A 15,294-nucleotide genomic window follows, 5' to 3' on the forward strand; every position below is an offset into this window, starting at 1 on the left:
AAGCAATCAAATTCCACCAGCACAAGTACCTAACATTGTGATCCTAGCCATTACCTTTATTCCACAATATCCCTTCCTACTTCATTAAGATCATCCCAGATTCCCCAAACCTAGTGTCTGTCCCCTACACCATTTTCTTTCCAACTTCCAACCCATTTGGCTAAAAGCCTGTATGAGTTACTGTATTATTTCTCTGTGTTTATATATAGAGTGGCTAGGTAATTATAATCTCTGAACACATAATATGGCCACTCAGTGTATGTGTGATAAATTTGTGTGGAGATATGAGGCCCAGCGCATGAATTCATGCATGGATGGGGTCCAGCCAGCCTGGCCAGGGGGAGGAGATATGGGTGGTTGGCCAGCCTGCCTGCTGATATGATTTTCATATTAGCCTTTTATTATACAGGATATATACTAAGTAGCCAGATTATACATTCAGAGATAATAATCTGATCACTCAAGTGTATATATAGCATAGGAGCTACAAAGTCTTAATATTGCAGAAGTCTAGAACACCAAGAAGTAAACTGTTCTTGGTAGTATGTGACCTGTTCTCACAGCATAGATAAACCCTTCCCTGGCTTATTTCTAGGACGCTCTGGAGATGAGACCACTGAAATCAAGGCTGAGATACAGAGACCCATTCACCAAAGGTTTTTAAATAGTTTTTTTATTATTAAATATCAAGCATATAAAAATATATGAATGACCATCACTCAGCTTTAATAAACCAATCTTTTCTCACATTTGATATTTAAATGAACATGTTATATATAATTTTTGGCACCACTATGTACATCTCAACCCCATTTTCTTCCTACCTCTCCATTGGTAAAACTCAATTTTGGTGTTTCTCATTCTCATACATGTTTTTAGTATGTGTACACATGTCTTTGTTTTCATGATCTAAAATGACTATCTTTAGCACATCATCACTAGGTCATTTTAACTCATTTTTTAAATGTAGTCAATACAGTTTATATTAATAGCACAGTTAAATATTACACATACACCACCATTTATCCATATCCTAATGAACATAGGTTCCTAAGTTTTACAATAAAAAACAATACTGAAATGAACTTTCAGTACATGTCTTCTCGAGTACACAGGCCAAGAATTCCTATTGAATGTAACACGCAGAGACTGGATTAGTGTATAAGCATTTTCAAGAAATGTAGTTGTTGCCAAACCATTCTCTAAAATATAAGTTAAATTTCTTTGCCACCAGCAAAGATGAGATCCTCTTGTTCCAGACCCTTCGACATGTGAAAGTGTCAGGCTTTTTGTTTCAATGTTTGCCCATCTGATGGCAGTGAAATGGTATCTCACTGTTTTAATTTGTAACTTTTTGATTACTAGTGAGATTAAACATCTTTTCAAGGGCCCTCATCTGTGACTTGCCCACACATATTCTTTGATCATTTCCTTGATTTGTGGTATATGGAATCCTTTGTCACTTACATGGCACGCAAAGTTTGAATTTTACTATACACAAATCAATCATTCCTTTTGTGCTTATATCTATCCCAGTGTTATATTCTTTGCTTTTCTAGAATTTTAAAGTTTGAACTTTATTCCATTTTTCCTAACATAGAAGAGTCTGGATAAACTGACAGTACAATTTGTGCTTATATATCACCTATGCCACTTAATTACAGGTTATTTTCACCTTTCAAAAATGCTAGTTACAATGAAACTTAATTTTTAATAGATATTCTAAGAACCTATCAGCTATATTATAGTACTTTTCCCTCATTATCATTGAATATTAGACTGTTAGCATCATCTATAAAGAACAGGCTTCATATCCCAACAGGTTATTCTAGTTGCATACCATTTGTATGGTTCTAATATAAGCATGAGTATTAAATTATTTTCCAAACCACAGTGAAGTATAGCCAAATTCCAATATTTGGATGTGTATTTTACATATTTTTCATGTACTTTACATTCTCATGGATATAAGTACAATATATGGAGCAAAAAAATTCCCTGTACTGTAATTTAGCCAGAACAACTGAGAATATTTCAACATCTATATATATATATATATATAGAAGGCTAACATGCAAAGTGTCCCCTTGGGAGTTAGGTCACTTGCTATGACATATGCTGACCATCAGGAGGCAGCACAGAAAGGAAGGCTCCAGCTGGCAGCCAGGGAAGGAAGGCCAGGCCTAGGGACCCTACCCATGCACAAATTTCATACACCAGGCCTCTAGTTAAATATAAAGCAGAAATAATGACTTTAAAAAAAAAACACTTTATTTTCCCCCATCATCATTTATTCTCTTTATGCCCTCTTCCACCACCTCCCCCCAAAATTAGTGACTTTTTAACCATTCTTGACTGGTATGTGCAATTTAAACCAATGATAAATATCCAATGAGACTATAACTTGTTAATAACAGATTGCCTATTAGATATCAGTAAGCTTTTGTATATCTATTCCTCACATATATAGTTCTCACAGCCATTCTCTATTGCCTGTTAAAGGATCGAACATCATAATCAGATGTTAAGGTTTAGGTCCCGGCTGGGTTAGAGGGTCATTCTGATATGCCAAGGTTATGGGTTTGTTACCCAGTCAGGGCACATACAAGAATCAACCAATGAATTCATATATAAGTGGAACAGCAAATCGATGCCTCCCTCTCTAAAAATCAATAAGTAATTTTTATTTCAAAAAAAGGAAATTTTAAGTAGACTCACTGGTACCCAGAGAGTTTAATGCACACACACACACACATATATATATATATATATATATATATATATATATATATATATATAGTTTAACATCAGAGTCAAAATTAAGTCCCAGTTATTCTATTTAAATATCTTGCTGAAATCCCATTAAAATAGTTGCCATTTTCCAGGGATTAAAAAATAATAAAATTAATGGAAATTGATTCACTTAAAAATTTTTTTTGAGTATTTATTCTAGGCCGGGTGTTAAGGATAGGGAAGTTATCCTGCTTTCATGGAGTTTGCAATCTAGCAAAGAACCTAAGGATGATGAAGAAATATTTTACTCTTTCTTTTGTTTGCTGCCTCATGTTTTTAAGTTGATTCTATAAACCACTTTTGGTGAGAAGTCAGCTTCCATCTATACCTTCATACTGCAAAAGAAAAAACAATTTTTTTATTATTTCCTTGAATATGTGAACAATCACTCAGTAGAAAACTGAATAAACATTTAAAAATGCATGACTTAAGAATAGAATATTTCAGCAATTTACTAGAGCTCTTATATTTCAGCTTTACACTGGAGCCCCAGATAAGTATAATTAAAATACTATTACAATTAAAGATTTCTCTATAGATTATATCCTCATGTTTTAAAATTAATTTATGTTTTTTTTAATCACAGGTAAATTTTTTTAATCCAACATTACCACCTGGTTTGTAATTGTTTGACTCCGCAAAAATCAGAAGGCACTAATGGACAGCCAACCCATCCCATGGTGCTCTGAGTGAAGACAAGTCAGCTTAGATATATGATGGACTAAAATCCCACTACTTAAGGCTGCAAGCAGTGAGAGGAACAGCCATCAATTTATCTCCAACCATTTTTTATAAAATATATTTTATTGATTTTGTTACAGAGAGGAAGAGAGAGAAATAGTCAGAAACACTGATGGGAGAGAAACATCAATCAGCTGCCTCCTGCACACCTCCCACTAGGGATGTGCTTGCAACCAAGGTTAATGCCCTTGACTGGAATCGAACCTGGGACCCTTCAGTCTGCAAGCCAACGCTCTATCCACAGAGCCAAACCAGTTAGGGCTATCCAACTAATTTAACAAATATTTTAATAAATGGTCTAAGAAGTATTTATTAAAAACATCAAGTGATTCTTATAGGAATCACTACCTCTAAATTTTTATAGTCAGCCAAGAACTCAACAAACCATTAAATATCAATTAGTCCAGCTAGATAGGTAAAATGAGGAACTTGATAAAATAAATTAGTGGCAAAAACAATTAACTAAAGAAAATGTTGCCGAAGCCAGTTTGGCTCAGTGGTAGAGCGTCGGTCTGCGGACTGAAAGGTCCCGGTTCGATTCCGGTCAAGGGCATGTACCTTAGTTGTGGGTACATCCCCAGTAGGGGGTGTGCAAGAGGCAGCTGGTCGATGTTTCTCTCTCATCGATGTTTCTAGCTCTCTATCTCTCTCCCTTCCTTTCTGTAAAAAAATCAATAAAATATATATTTTTTTCAATAAAATATATTTAAAAAAGAAAAAAAAAAGAAAATGTTACTGGACCAATTATATAGGAATACATAGATTTTGCCTCCAATTCTAGAATTAAATTAGGCTTTAGGGTAAAAGATAATGAGAGATAGGCTAATTAGGAGATATAGATAAGCAGTGAACAAAGAATCTCCAACAACCTATTATGCAGATACTAGGGACCCAGTGCATGAATTCATGCACCTTGAAATGAGCTGTGTGCCTTGAGGCTGCAATGGGCCCATGAGTGGGTCTTGGCCCATCTTCTGCACTCCCGCCCAGCCCCCACTCACTGCAGTCCCAGTCCCCTGTTTCCTAGCAGCCCCGCTCCTGCCCCTGCTGCTCCCACTTGCACCCGCTCTCACTTGCACCTGCTTATACACGTGAAGGCAACTGGTTGTTCAACCATTCAGTCTACTAGTATTTGCATATTAGGGTTTCATATATATATTGAAAAGACATTTTCAGGTAATGCAAAGTCTAAGATAAATGTACACATGGGCACTGATAAAATATCCAGCATCAACTGAGCATTTACCATATGCTTAACAATGTTCTAAGCCCCACACCTATTATCTAATTTAATCTTCAAAGTCAAGTACTATTCCTTTGAGTCAGATACTAGATTATCTTCTTCTAAAATATAAAGACAGACACTGAGATATTGAGAAACTTGCCAAGGTTACATAGCTGGTTAAGTGATAGAAGGGTCTGAAGCTAATCTGACTCCAGAATCCATATATAACTACTATAATATGCTACCTCTCAACATCTTTAATTGACTTTTTTATAAAAAACTTAAACTTATAGCACCTTATCAGAACTAGCCTTGTCACAATGCTGAATTTTCAAAGATTCTTATGTATGTCAAAGCTTCTCAATTTCAGCATAATCCTTACCATAAAAGAAAAATGTTGTTGTCATCTATATTTTTTCCAGGATTTGTAGCATCCAAGAGTTTCAAGGCTGGAAAAGAAGTTTCTCTAAAGAAACTCAGATCTAGTTTTGGTCTCCTGAAATTTCGTTTCTGAAAAAGACATGGCCAAAAGCTAAAACAGTACTGTAAGAGCTGATATTAGTTTAAATTATTTGTAGTTCCTATTTTTCGCCCTTATGTGAACCCCCCTTTCCTTGCTGAAACATGCAGGCACAGGTTAAAAAAATAAATAAATAGAAGCCTGTCTTATATAGGTTGCTTAAAAGTAACTTTTTAAATTATATAGCACAATAATATAACAAAGTCAGAAAATACAGGTTAATAAGATCACCCATAGAACCCAATTCTAGAGACAACAATCCCTAGTATTTGAGTATATCCTTTCAGGTGATTTCTCAGTAAGTACATACAAATGTTTTAAACGGAAAAGGATTATATGTATTGCTCTGTAACTTGTTTTATTTTTATTTTTTTAATATATTTTATTGATTTTTCACAGAGAGGAAGAGAGAGGGATAGAGTTAGAGTTAGAAACATTGATCAGCTGCCTCCTGCACACCCCATACTGGGGATCAGCTGCCTCCTGCACACCTCCCACTAGGGATGTGCTTGCAACCAAGGTACATGCCCTTGACGGGAATCAAACCTGGGACCCTTCAGTCTGCAGGCCAACACTCTATCCACTGAGCCAAACCGGTTAGGGCTGTAACTTGTTTTTAACTTAATGTATTATAAATACCCTTCCATTTCAAGAAAGGTAATCCTGTGCCATAACTTTTAAATGACTGTATAATCTTGAATTATATGATTTGACAAAATTGATTTAACCAACACATGGATTCTCTTAATCTTACAGACTAGTAAAATAGTGATTAGTTAAAAACTACTAAGTGGTTGATGGAATTATATCAGTTACCAGTGCTTTTTCTCTACTGTTTGAATTTTTAGATTAAAAATTCCTTTAAGATTTTTTTAAATTGATATTTTACAGAGAGAGGGAAGAAGAGGAAGAGAGAGAAACATCAAGGTGAAAGGAAAACATTGATTGGCTGCTCCTGCACACCCCACACGTGGAATCGAGCCAGAAACCTGGGCTTGTGGCCTGACCAGAATCAAACTGACAGCCTTTCAGTACAGGGGATGACATCCAGCCAACTAATGAAAAATTCTTGGCCTTGTTTCTGTCTATCTCAGAGAGATTTTTTTTGTCAAAAGACCATATCACATTGAAATATTGTAGTTTCAAATTAATAAAGATTTAGGAATCACTTGGGATCATGAGATAAATCCCAGTAAGTATTCCAAGAATCAGAATTCAATTCCAGGTGTTAGCCCTAGCTTTAGTCTGCTCAGAGCATGTGTTTAATCAGGATAATCAGCTGAAACACGGACTTAACATGCATTTCATCATGGCAAACTGTAAATGACTGGTGAAGGGCAAACGAAAACCAGCTCCTTGTCCCTAAACCAGGAAACCCTGTTGAGGGTAGAACTAAGGCTTTTTCAACTACCAGCTTTCAGCTACTAAGAACACTGAGCCCCAAAACTTGCTGGGTGATTAGAAAACCAAATGAGGTAAAAATGAAGATTTTTCTTTCACACGTACCTCTGATGTCAGATCAATCCAGCTTGTATCTAGGATAAGGTTGAACTACAGGATCTATCAACTATCAGGCATCATCTCTGGAAAATTAAAAAATACACAAAGGTTACAATTACAAGATTTGAATGTATACCAGCCTACTCCACACCAAATCACACCCACATAGCATCAAGGAAAATTACATCCAGGAAAACTGCCCATTCTTTTACTTAAATCTCCATTCACTATTATAAATTGGCCCATCTATTTGCAGGATATCAAATGCTCAAACTCAGTATCAGATTAGGGCAAACTTCTAAACCAGCTCTGCTTTTTGTATAAATTTAAAAGTTTGGGTAAAACTATATAATAAGTTTAACCATCCCCTGAAAGTTTATAATAGTCAGCAGTCTCTCAATAAGAGAACAGGTATGCAAAACAAGAGCCGTGTGCTGGCTGAGAGCTTGGCAGTCATGGGAACAAATGCAGGAAGATGCCATAAAAATGACATGGTTACTGTCAGCATCTCCACTCTGTGTGTGTGTGACTGCAGAACATATATAACTAGTCATTAAATTTACAAAACTCCCTTTTAAAAAAATTTTTAAGGGAAGGAAAGCTAAGATTCAGGTAAATGAGAAGGTAACCCAAAATAGCTTTCCAAATCATGTTTCACTTTCATTTGAGCCAATATAGATTATATTTAGCCTTTACTATTGGGAAACTTTTTATCACAATAAACTTTCCCTTGACAAAGCAAAATTGAATTCCCATCACTTGGAGCCCAAGTTGGCCACAAGATGGCAATGTAAGAAACCCATTTCCTCTTCCAGAGCTTGAGTGTAATCTGAATTTTCAGGTGAAGCATACAGTAAGTTCATGGCTGCAAGCAACTTTCAGACTATTCACTATTCTTCACATCATTACTAACTAGAATATTTTTTCTCTTACATTTACTTTATTTAAAACTTATTAACTAAAAATATTTCAAGTATATTTTTACCATGTTCTTTTTTATACAGCAATCTAAAGATTTAAAACTTCATAACCTCAAAGACAATCTAATTGGGGAAATAAGATTCATGGAAATTAATGTCTATGGTAAGTACCAAATAAGTGGTAGAGACAATAAGTAATGTTAAGAATTACTGGGCAAGGAACACTTCATAAAGAAAAGGGTAGGTCTTGAATGAGCCTTAAAATTGCACTTAAAATTATACTGTATTATATATTTGAGAGTAGTTCTCCATCACAAGAAAAAAATTATAACTGGGTGTAGTGATGGATCCTAACCAGATGACCATTTTATTTTGCAATACATACAAATATCAAATCATGTTGTACACCTGAAGCTAATGTCACTTATATCTCAATTTTTAAGAACTGCACTGTCCAGTATGTTATTCCAAACAGCCATACAAATTAAAATTAAGTTAAAAGACAAAATTCTGCCGAAACTGGTTTGGTTCAATGGATAGACCCTCGGCTTGGGGACTGCAAGGTCCTGGGTTTGATTCCGGTCAAGGGCATGTACCTTGGTTGCGGGCATATCCCCAGTAGTGACTCTCTCTCATCGATGTTTCTAACTCTCTATCTCTCTCCCTTCTTCTCTGTACAAAATCAATAAAATAAAATATATTTTTAAAAAGAAGAAAATAATAAATTTTAAAAAAGACAAAATTCTTCATTTTTTTTAGTCACTTTTTAATTGTTTAATATCCACATATGTCCAATGGCTACCATATTGGACATTACAAATATAGAACATTTCTATCACAAAAAGTTCTGAACAGTAGTGCCTTGAAGGATAGGCATGACTAAAATAAGTTAATAAAACCATAGAAACAATTTTATCCAAACTTTACAACAACCCCATATTTATAAGAAAATTTTAGGCTCAGAGAAATTTAATAAATTTCCTAACACCACCTAGCTATTAAGAGCTAGGATTTAAATCCAGTTCTGTCAAAACTCCCTATTTTCACTTCAACATGAAATAAGCAAAGCTACAGATGATGGTTTGCTTTAGAATGTAATGACACATAATCAAAGTGTTGTTTTGTTTCTTTGTTGTCCTATAAAGACTTTATAATTATGTAAAATGTTTTCAGAACAGCCATATTTGAGATTAGCCAAGGAAATGTAGACAGAAAGGAAGACATAAAGTCAGAGGTTTCTATAGTTTTAATGTCTACCTCAGAACTCCATGATCCAAATAGATCTTACAGGAGAATAATTATAGATTTAAAGGTACAACTTCTATATTTGTCTCATTTCACAAAACCCATATTGGTCTTACCACATAGCACAAAACCTAGCACATAAATCCTAGTAAATGTGATTCCTTTCCCAAATTCCAGTCATGCTTCAGCAAGTGTCATTCTACCACATGAAAGCCACTTCACATTTACCGAGTATTTACCTAGCATAAAGTAAATATTTTGTAAATACCCCATAAACAATCTCATTTTGTTCCCTGTAAGAAGTGCTTCAAAGTACTGGAGCTCATGGCCAAAGGGTTCATTTTATATGTAAACAGACACTTTATGAGGCCTGATAAAAACTAAAAATTGTTAATAATCAACTAATGTTTCTTTGTAATTATATTGCCCCTCAATTTTACTCAGTGCCTACTAGCAATTTGGAATACTACAGTAACTCACAGAACCTCCTACCTTTTGAGGGGTTGTTTTCTTAAACAGAATGACATGCAGGAGAAAGGGCAAATAACATTGATTGACTATCTCTCACCCTGACTCAGGATGAGTTAGAAAACCTGGGCATGTGCCCTGACTGGGAATCCACTAGAAACCTTTTGGTGCACAGAATGATGCTCAACCAACTGAGCCACACCAGCCAGGGCCCTCCTATCTTTTTTTCATAGAAAAGAGACATATACATGTGACAGAGAACACTGAGAGTTGAAGTACCTACCTTTATGGTCCTGTCAGCCTATAACCATTCCTGCTGAGAATGTCCAAATCCAAGTCCACTTGTTTAGGGGGTCTGCAGCAGATGTAGCAGGCTTCAAATAACATTTCTGGGCTGGTACCAGGGTGCTGAAGACCCAGGTCTTTCTTCTCCGGTGGATCTCATTTTTAGCCTGAAGCAAAGGAAAATAAATGGGTTGCTTGGCATAGTTCTCCTTTAGAGCTAGCTCTATAGGGCACTACTCTCAGAACAGACTCCCAAGTGTTTTGTTTTATTGAATTCAGAGAGGAAGGGTGACGGAGAGACATAAACATCAATGATGAGAATCATCAATTGGCTGCCTCCTGCATGTCATTCTGGGGATTGAACCCATAAGCCCGGCATGTGCCCCCACCAGCAATCAAACCATGACCTCCTGGTCATAGTTTGGTGCTGAACCACTGAGCCATGCTAGCTGGACAGACTGTTTTGTTCCCCTTGCACTGTCAGCTAATTTAGCCAAGAACAGTGATCGTTATAACCTCTCAGTGCAGGAGGTATGCACTCGGAGCATATCTATATATTTAAAAGCCTAAGCGACCATTGCAACCAAACGGACAGCTAAACAGGCTGCATGGGGTGACCAGGCCAGCAAGAGGGTTAGCGAGGGATGACCAAACGACCGAGCAGCAGGCTGCGTGGGGCAACCAGGCCTGCGGGAGGGAGGGGGAGAAGGCGCATGCGCAGCAGTTAGGGGCGATCAGGCAGGCAGGTGAGCAGTTAGGAGCCAATGGTCCCAGATTGTGACCTAACCTGGCAGTTGAATATCCCTCGAGAAGTCCCAGATTGAAGAGGGTGCAGGCAGGACTGAGGGATCCTCCTCCCAAGTGCCCACCTTCCCCCCATGCACGATTTCATGCACTGGGCCTCTAGTATGAAATAAAAGTGGTGAGGTCAGAAACATCACTAACTATGCAGTTTATCCCAAGTGACCACCATTTCACCCGGTCCCAGTGCTGGTGAAACAAATGAAAATATAAGATGGAGGGCTTTGGGTCAAAACAGCAAAAAGGAATAATTTGAGATCAGGATGCAAGTGTAAGTAAAGACCTTCTACTCCGTTAACTTGATATTTTATTTTATCCTTTGCCCATCTTGAATATATATAAAGCACTTTTCAGATATTACCTTTTTGCAAGTACTATGTCAACTCCATTTTACAAGTAATGCAAGCAAGGTTAGAGACTAAATGATAGGCAACTTAGCTTAGTGGTTGAGATAATGGATGTAAGTTAGACAGAACTGAATTTGAATCTTGGATCCCCTACATATTTTCTGAGATCTTGGGCAAATTATGCAATTTCCCCTAAGCCTCAGAATGCCCCCCCCCCTTTTTTTTTAAATATATTTTTATTGATTTCAGAGGAGAGGGAGAGATAAACATCAATGATGAGAATCATCAATCGGCTACTTCCTGCATATCTCCTACTGGAGATAGAGCCCACAACCAGGACATGTGCTCTGATCAGGAATCAACCATGACTCCTGGTTTACACTAGTAGGTCGACACTCAACTGAGCCACACTGGCCAGGCCTCAGATTACCTTTCTGTACAATGAGGACAAATACCACCTACCTCTTATAATTGTTGTGAAGAGTAAGTGAGGCAAAATATAAAATATTTTAATGTTTAATATGTTGTTTCTATTAACTGTCCAAACTCAACCATCTTAATGAATATAAATGCAGTTATTCTGCCTAAAAATTTCACTTTTCATAACAATCTTGAAGCCAAGAAAGTCACTAATATGCTCATAAGGTCCCTTCCAAATACAAGATTTGACATATTTTAAGAAAAAAATTTACTTCTTCCTTTTCTTCATTCCCTACTTAACAGTGAAGATTCCAATGTAGTCTATATAAAATTACTGAACAAAAGCATACTTCCATTGGAAAGAAACTAATTTTTCTCCCAATCAGCAAAGCCTAACTGGAAAACTAGATGTTTCACAAGACATGATCTTAGCCTTCTCTCAAGACTTTAAAAATGTACTCACATTCAAACCATCAGCATGGTGTTGCTTTTAATAGAAAATTCTTTATTGCTCAATCAAGATATTTATGATGGTGGTTTCTAGCCATCACTATGTGCACAAAATAAATATAACTAACAGTAAGCACACATAGAGTTCTTATAAACAAGTATATAGCAAAACCCAACTGAAATGTCTGATGTGACAACTGAGCTTTGTATAAGGCTATTCAATTTGGAGGAAACAACATTGTAAGCTACTTAAATGTCCAATGATAAAAGATTAAATAAATGATGGTTAGGCAAATACATTTGATTACTATGTAACCATTATAAAGAATGCAGTCACTCTATATTTAGTCATTTGGAAATCTTAAGTTGGAAAAGGTACATGGTGGTGTATGCATATAGAAGAGGGGAGGGAAAGTACATATATCTGCTTATATCTGCATCAAATATCTCAGGAAGAATACACAGGAAACTGCTAATATTGGGGAGGGGAATAAACTGGCTTAGGACTGCATTATATGTACTTTGATCCTTTTGAATTTTAAACGATGTGAATGTATTACCTATTCAAAAAATAACATTAATTTTGCCGAAACCGGTTTGGCTCAGTAGATAGAGTGTCGGACTGTGGACCGAAAGATCCCAGGTTCGATTCCGGTCAAGGGGCATGTGCCTTGGTTGCGGGCACACCCCCAGTGGGGGGGTGCAAGAGGCAGCTGATCGATGTGTCTCTCTCATCAACGTTTCTAGTTTTCTATCCCTCTCCCATCCTCTCTGTAAAAACTCAATAAAATATATTTTAAAAAATAAAAAATAAAAAAATAACATTAATTTAACAATGCTTGAGAATTATTAAAATTCCATACAGGTGTCTTTCTTACACCTTTTGCCTGTAAGGATAACAAACACATACATTTTATTCAAACTAATGTATATTAAAGAGAAAAATGGGAATCGGATGAAATTATATTAAAAGACACTAGGCAAAACATTTTATGAGAAAAAGATATACTAAAAAAAAATGTATCACTTACTTTTAAATTACCTAACATTTATTACACACCAATTAATGCCTGGCCTTTATATATTTTGATCCTCAAAAGCTGAGCCTCAGACTAAGTAGTGTCAGCTGGATATGTCAAGATTGTGAGTTCGATCCCTCGTCAGGGTACATACAAGAATGAACCAATGAGTGCAACAAAGAGCAACTGTGGTTTCCCTCCTTTCCTCTCTAAAATAATTAAAATTAAAATAAAATATAAGCTGATCCTCACTGACTCACAAAGGTCACTGGAATGGTAAAATGTGGCATAAATTTGATTTAGGCTTACATCAAGCTAGGCCCCTGATCTTTTTTAGTACATCTAAGCTTTTTAGGGCACCCTCCCCACAGTGAGGACATTAAAATCGGGACCTCTTTTGGAGCTCACTAAAATCATCGAACTTTAGAGTGTGTTGCTTAGTCTCACTAAAAAAACTGGAAGGCTTTGGGCAAAGACAACATCCACTGCAGCTCCCACAAACCCAGTTAGTACCTGGGCCCTGCAGACACAGAGGAATTAAAATGTACTGGTCTGAACTCCTCCTAAGATCTACCCTCTCAGCCAGGGAGATAACATTCAAACCAGCACTAGGCTAATATCAACACCTTTTTCTTCAAGTAAAATGAACCCAGATGTGTTCCAGGAACACATGCACTGTGTGCAGAAAGCCAAGTCTATTGTTGTAGGTCACCAGTCTTGGGAAGGCAGACAGACCCAGTACTACAGAAGCCCACGTGAAAACAAGCCAGGCAGAGCATTTCACTGCTTCCCATCTCCACCAGCCCAACTGAATCGCCTTATGCCTCACACACACTCTCCAATTCTGTCTTGAAATAAAGGCCTGCCACCAGGAGATGTGGCCCAAATGGAAGAGCTATTCAACCCAATTAGGGGACAAAATTAAGAGCACACTTACCAGTCTTTCACCTCCAGGAGAGAGAGAAAGTGGAGAGACAGGAAGTGGCTTTAAGAAGGGGCCTCAGTACCTGATTGGCTAGTGAGTTAAAGGCAGAAGCCCTCCTCTTCTACCTTAAAAGGTACTAAAATAACACAAACCCCTCCTTCACCAACTTATCTCTTAATGAGCCAATAATGCTACCTTAATTGTTTTAGGGTGAACTTTTTAAACCAAGTTTCCTTTTGAGTTAATGTAGGTATCACAAGCGAACACGGGCTAATTCGGGCTATTTATAAATATTCTTGCTTAGATGGGCCTACTACAATCAATTTTCATTCCTTTAGAATCAGAGGTGGGGAACGTTTTTTCTGCCAAGGACCACTTAGATATTTATAACATCACTCGCAGGCCATACAAAATTACCAACTTAAAAATTAACCTCCTGCTGAAACCGGTTTGGCTCAGTGGATAGAGCGTCGGCCTGATGACTGAAAGGTCCCAGATTCGATTCTGGTCAAAATTAACCTGCTGTATTTGGTCAAACATTTCATTAACTCACGCCTAATGCCTTGGCAGGGCAGACCAAATGATTTCGAGGGCCTTATGTGACTCAGAGGCCAGACGTTCCCCATCCCTACTTAGAATAATTTCCTATCCTTTGTGACGTCAACATGGTTAATTTATGCATGTTTATCATTCCAAACAATCTAAGTCTGTTCACCTTAGAACTTACCTTCAGGGAATATTTAAGTTAATAGGCTTAGCGGTTAAAACATGGATGGTTAAAGGCCTAGGCTTTGAAATAAAGTTTAGCTGTATAAGCAAACCTTGCTAAACTAACCCTTCCCTTTGCAGTTACTTTTTCATTATTTACTATCCCTAGTTCCTACACCTTAGACTTGTCAATTTTTTAAAAATTATTATTCTTTTAAATCATCCTGCGAGGCTATTTTTTTCATTGATTTTAGAGAGAGTGGGAGAGGGAAAGACAGAAACATCGATGTGAGAGAAACAAATCAATTGGTTGACTCCTGCACAAGCCCTGGCCAGGGCCCCAGCAGGGAGGAGCCTGCAACCAAGGTACGTGCCCTTCGCTGGAGTCAAACCCCGGACCCTTTGGTCTGCAGGCGATGCTCTATCCACTGAGCCAAATTGGCAGGGGCTGACTTGTCAATTCTTTACAAACTTATTATCCAGAAGGTATAAAAGGTTCCTGTTCTAGACACTTCTTTGGAGAAGTCTCCCACGTCCATATAAAACTTCAATAAAGTTTGTATGCTTTTCTCCTGTTAATCTGCCTTTGTTGGTTTAATTTTTAAGCCTAGCCAGGGACCCTAAAGGAATCAGGAAAACTTTTTTTTCTACCTTATAGCAGCAAATGAAAACCTCTACTTCAGGATGCACACAGATATTTCAGGATACTTTCTAGCTGCACAATCTGGAATAAATTTCTTAAAATCTCTGAGACTCCATTTTCTTCTCTGTAGCATGGTACCAGTAATATCTGTTGAGGACTTGTGAGAGCTTTAATACCAGTATCATAAATTGCAGACCAAAATTTGGATTTTTGCAGCTTGAACTCTGAAGTTGCTTGCAGAGCATAACTTTGTTCTTTTGGGCTCCGAAACTGTCTGCAGAGCC

General features: G+C 37.1%; 1 long non-coding RNA gene across 2 annotated transcripts; it reads right to left on the minus strand.

The window, feature by feature from the left end:
• Positions 1-668: 668 nt before the first annotated feature.
• Positions 669-13,685, minus strand: LOC311611022. Of its 2 annotated transcripts, none has more exons than XR_014793050.1 (5): positions 13,672-13,685; positions 9,696-9,864; positions 6,786-6,862; positions 5,142-5,269; positions 669-3,128 (listed from the first exon to the last, which is right to left on the minus strand). It is a non-coding gene; the product is annotated as an uncharacterized lncRNA (long non-coding RNA). The 2 variants fall into 2 exon arrangements; XR_014793051.1 differs by lacking the exon at positions 13,672-13,685 and adding an exon at positions 10,485-10,637.
• Positions 13,686-15,294: the final 1,609 nt, after the last annotated feature.

This window comes from Pipistrellus hanaki (genome assembly GCF_964339955.1).
Source record: "Pipistrellus hanaki genome assembly, chromosome: 1".
Taxonomy (NCBI): Eukaryota; Metazoa; Chordata; class Mammalia; order Chiroptera; family Vespertilionidae; genus Pipistrellus; species Pipistrellus hanaki.